Source organism: Mus caroli, chromosome 5 (assembly GCF_900094665.2).
Source record: "Mus caroli chromosome 5, CAROLI_EIJ_v1.1, whole genome shotgun sequence".
Lineage (NCBI taxonomy): Eukaryota > Metazoa > Chordata > Mammalia > Rodentia > Muridae > Mus > Mus caroli.
Window position 1 is genome coordinate 103,566,167 of NC_034574.1, and position 5,831 is coordinate 103,571,997.

Sequence of the window (5,831 nt, forward strand, 5' to 3'; positions counted from 1 at the left end):
TACAGAGTGAGTTCCAGGACAGCCAGGGCTACACAGAGAAGCTCTGTCTTGAAGAAACAAACAAAAACAAAAAAATTAAGTAATTATTTCAAAAGTATCATAATTATTTCAAAATAGCTCCTACTGTGTGTTGTTTGTTACTGTAAGAGAGCCTTTTTAATTGGACAAAACGGGAGAAATGTACTGGGTTGGCCTGATGGTGTTTGTATTCTAAGTTAATGCTGTTTCCTCTAGAGGGGTCGTCCCTGACAAGCAGGTGATCATGTGTGAACCTTCTCCCCATTTTAACTAGTCAATAAAAGGCCAGAGCCTATGATTGGGCAGTGGAGGGGAAAGGTGGGACTGATAGGGGGTGGGAGGGAGAAGGAGAGGATCGAGGAAGAGGATGAGAAAGTCGAGATGGACCAGAACCACGTGTCCATGAGAAACTGCAAGTAACAAGGAGTCTTATAGCTGGGGAATAAGCATTGTATTAGATCTGCCCAATATAGGCATATGGCTTATGATTAAAATATTTGGACTGTGTATCTTGAACTCAACCTCATGAGTGCTTGGGTTATGGGTGTGATTGGTCACATTCAGCCTATTTCTTTTTGAGACTATGTGTTATTCTATTGCCCAGGATACCTTGTGACTTTTGCATTCAAGTGACCTCCCAGCCCCAAGAGTGGCAAGGACTATAGGCACATTTTTGGTTACACAGTGAGTTTGAGACCAGCCTGAGTTACATGAGACCTCTCAGCTGAGATGTCTTCGTTTATAAATCCCTATGACACAAGCATGAGAACCTGACTTTGGGCCCTAAGCACCCAAGCAAACAAAGCAAGTGCAGTGGCAAATGTCTATAACCCAACAAGAGGGTTCCTGGGGCTCCCTGGCCAGCCAGCCTAACTGAATTAGTGGGCTCTAGCTTCAGTAAGAGCATTTGTCTCAAAAAATGGTGGAGAGCAACTGAGGAAGACACCCAGTTGACCTCTGGCCTCCACATACATGTCCACACATACTAGAAAGCAAAACAAATGAAGAAATATAATGGCTATATGATGTTTTACTATAATTTTCTAAGTTTAATATGTCCCAAAAGCTGCATGGACATGCTTCTATTAAAAAAAAAATGCTTTTGTTTGGTTCAGACTTTAAGAACCCAAGTTTGGCCAGGCAGTGATGGTGCATGCCTTTAATCCCAACACTTGGGAGGCAGAGGGAGGCAGATTTCTGAGTTCGAGGCCAGCCTGGACTACAGAGTGAGTTCCAGGACAGCCAGAGCTACACAGAGAAACCCTGTCTTGAAAAAAAAAACAAACAAAACAAAACAAAACAAAACAAAAAAAACCAAAAACCAAGTTTGATTTTTTTCTTTTATAAAGATGTATTTATTTTATATATGTGAATACATTGTCGCTGTCTTCAGACACACCAGAAGAGGGCATCAGATTTCATTACAAATGGTTGTGAGCCACCATGTGGTTGCTGGAAATTGAACTCAGGACCTCTGGAAGAGCAGTCAGTGCTCTTAATCACTGAGCCATCTCCAGCTCCCCCGGGTTTGATTCTTAAGACCTACATGTCAGCTCATAAATATCTGTAACTCCTGTTCCAGGAAATCTAATGCCCTCTTCTGGCTTCCACAGGCAGCAGGCATGTGTTCAGTACACAGAAAAACATGCAGACAGACAAACATACACATTGTCTTGTTACCATATCACAGTTCATCATCAAAGGAAGTCAGGACAGGAATCAACCAGGGCAAGGAGGAGTGCTGCCAAATGAGTTGCTCCCTGTGGCTTGCTCAAGTTGACATAAAACGAGCCAGGACAGAGTTGCTGACACCACCCCCTCACTGATGTAAACATCCATGTCACCTTTGTGATGTTCGGTTCTATGCTACCCCAGAAAGAGGCTTGGCCAAGGCCTTTGACCTGCCCATTTACAGGAGGCCCTGTTCTAGGATTGTGTATGTTCTAGAATTGTATATGGATCTTCTATATCTTTCCACAACTGGGACCACAAGCTTCTGTGTCTCTGTTCCAGTGTTCACAAGGCTCCAACTACAGCCCTCAGGGCTCCTTGTGACTTCTAATGGGAAGGGACAGTGGGGCACTGGGGTATAGAGATGTTTAGCATGTTCTATGAGTATCTTGGCTTGTTCAGAGGTCTCCTAAGCCTTCTCATTCCAATTCTATCAGACCGTAAAGAGGATGGGTGACCTGGGGTGGTGGGGTATAAAAATTCACCCATATCCTAGGATCTCCAAGAATACCTGCAACCACCTTGCATTCGCCGGCACAAGCTGTTGCAAGACACTCAAACATAATGTTTTTAAACATAAAAAGTTCAGTTAATAACAAAGGCATTTTGAAAAAAAGACTTATTTTGTGTGTGTCCTGGAGAACAGCTGGGGCTTGGCACTACGTGGCAGTGCTAGAGTCCTCAAAAGAGAGCCCAGGGGAGGCTGTTGGTGACAGCGCAGCCCAGTTGTAGCAGGAGAGTCAGCATTTTGGAATGACCAGGAGGAGCAGCAGCTAGCCAGAGCTTAGAAGACAAGCTGTGTGTGCTGCAGAGGCTGGAGCCAGAGAAGTGACCCAAGGCCTTTGGAGACGTCTGAAAGATGGTGAGTGAATCCTGGATGTTGGATATTGAGTGATTTACACTTTTTGGAGTTTGGATTTTGCTTTGTTTACATTGTAACGGTACCATGGCTCTTTCCTCTTGAATTAAGAAAGGTTTTAACTTTGGTTTTGTAGGAGCCCACAGTTGAGAAGAGACTGGAATACTCCCGACCCCTCCCCCCCATATATTAATTACATCCTGACTACAGTTTCCCCTCTCTCTTCTCAGTACCCACTCCCCCATCTGCTCTCCCTCTATTTCCATTCAGAAAAGGGCAGGTCTCCCTGGGATATCAACCAAACATGGCATATCATGTTGCAATAAGACTAGGCACCTCCCCTTAGATTAAGGCTGGACAGGGTGACCCACTAAGAGGAAAAGGGTTCTTGAAGCAGGCAAAAGGATCAGAGATAGCTCCCCTTTTTTTACTGTTAGGAGTCCCACAAGAAGACCAAGCAACATGGCTTCAAAATATATGCAGAGGATCTAGGTCAGTCCTACGTTGTCTCTGTGAGCCCATGTTAGGGGATTGTGTGAGTTTTCTTATGGTGTCTGTATCCCCTTTGGCTCCTATAATCCTTCCCCTATCCTGCAGAATTTACCAAGCTCTGCCTGATGTGTGGCTGTGGGCCGCACCTACTTCCATCAGTTGCTGGTGAAGTCTCTGACAATGATGATGCTATGAGTATAGCATAATATCCTTTGGAATTAGGAATCTTTTTTTTTTTTTAATTTTTTTTCTTTTAATGACAGTCCTGCTTAGTTCTATCCTAGATTTCTGGTCTATCCTGTGTCTGATTTCTGGCCCTCCGGACAGTATCAAGAATGGGGTTCCTCTCCTGGCGTGGGTCTTAAGTTGGACCATTCATTGGTTGGCCACTCCCCCGTTTCTACACCACCTTTACTATAGTACATCTTGTAGGCAGGACAAGTTGTAGGTCAAAGGTTTTGAGGCTGAATTGGTGTCCATATCCTTCCGTGGTTATGGGAGATGGCCAGTTCAGGCTCCCTGTCACCCCTTACTAGGACTCTTAGCTAGGGTCATCCTTGTTAAGATGTCCGGGAGTTTCCATTGCATTTGGTTTCTACCTTTCCTCCAAATCCGCCCCCGCCACACACACTCTAGTTGTCTCCCCTAGTACTCTCTCTCCCTAACCCCTGATCCCTCCTGTTCCCGTCCCCACCTGCCCCCAGTCTACCCATAATATTTATTCTATTTCCCCTTCCTAGGGAGATTCATGAGTTATTGCCATCCCCAGCCCCTTGAGCCCTCCTTGTTTCTTAGCCTTTCTGGGTCTATGAATTATAGCATGATTATCCTTTACAGATAATATCTACTTACAAGTGAATACATACATCCTTGTCTTTCTGGGTCTCGGTTGTCACACTCAGGATTTTTTTTCCTAATTCCATCCATTTGCCCTGCAAATTTCATGATTTTTTTTTTAAGATTTATTTATGTTATTTATATGAGTATAGTTCATTGTAGTTGTCTTCAGACACACCAAAAGAGGGCATCAGATCCCATTAAAGATGGTTGTGAGCCCCCATGTGGTTGCTGGGAATTGAACTCAGGACTTCTGGAAAAGCAGTCAGCGCTCTTAACTCCAGCCCGATTTTTTTCTTTTTAACAGCTGAGTAATACTCCATTGTGTAGATGTACCGCATTTTCTTTATCTATTCTTCTATTGAGGGACATCTAGGTTGCTTCCAGTTTCTGGCTACTATGAATAAAGCTGCTGTGAGCATAGTTGAGCAAGTGTTTTGTTTCTCAAAGTTTCTCCCTTAAAACTCACTGTGTAAGCCGGGCATGGTGGTGCACGCCTTTTAATCCCAGCACTCGGGAGGCAGAGGCAGGCNGATTTCTGAGTTCGAGGCCAGCCTGGTCTACAAAGTGAGTTCCAGGACAGCCAGGGCTATACAGAGAAACCCTGTCTCGAAAAACTAAAAAAAACAAAACAAAACCAAAAAACCAAAAAACCTCACTGTGTAGACCAGGCTGGCCTCAGACTCACAAAGGTTGACCTGCCTCTGCCTCCCTCCCGCCTTCCAAGTACCGGGATTAAAGGTGTGTGCCACCTGTTAAGACAGGATATTTTAAGAGAGACAACTTTTAACATGTTTGAATTTGTAAGGCTGTGGGACTTTTTTTTTAAAGATTTATTTATTTATTTATTTATTACATGTAAGTTCACTGTAGCTGTCTTCAGACACTCCAGAAGAGGGAGTCAGATCTCGTTACGGATGGTTGTGAGCCACCACGTGGTTGCTGGGATTTGAACTCCGGACCTTCGGAAGAGCAGTAGGGTGCTCTTACCCGCTGAGCCATCTCACCAGCCCCAGCTGTGGGACATTTTAAGTTAGTAAAGTGTCTTGTATTATGATAATGTGTAATCTTGGGGACTAAACAAGAAAGGAAAGGTTGTGGTTTAACAGTGATGCATCTGTGTGTCAGAACTTGGTCAGCAACATGCCATGCTGGCAGTTGGGCAGTATTCAGAGGCATGACTTAACGATGGCCCAGTGGTAAAAGGAAAAGCTGTCAGGTGACTGGGCAGCCACTGTAGGGATTAGAGATGTTGAAGGAAATATAGAGGAAATGGAGCCCCTGGTGGCTTATGTGCAGTCTCACACCATTTAAGACCCCCAGGGAATTGGGAAACTGATACCTTTACAAGATGTACTCCTCCCTCACCCCCACCAAGAAGCAGCTTGCTGGAGTCATATAAGGTTGGCTACAGTAGACAGCATGGGATGGGATGGAAAATACCAAATGCTGGCATTCCAGTAAAATTCTCCAACATTCAGCATGACATTCAGTCCTCTGAGGCTGCGTATGGATGCTATGATAGGACGCACATATAAGCTAACCCTGACTGTTAAGGGACTGCCAAACATATATGCCCCCTGCCAGTCAATGACCTGTGTGTGTTCTCGCTTGTGTAGACACCACAGGCCTTTCCCTGCAGACAAGCAACAAGTAAGCTTGAATAACGGTGCAACTTAGGGAAATTACATGGGCCAGGATGTGGCCAGCAGAAATGCCAGCCTGGCCAGAGGAGAACAGTACAGCTGGGGGAATGTGACATAAAGAAGCCAGCTGTGAGCCGGGCGTGGTGGCGCACGCCTGTAATCCCAGCACTCGGGAGGCAGAGGCAGGTGGATTTCTGAGTTCGAGGCCTGCCTGGTCTACAAAGTGAGTTCCAGGACAGCCAGGGCTA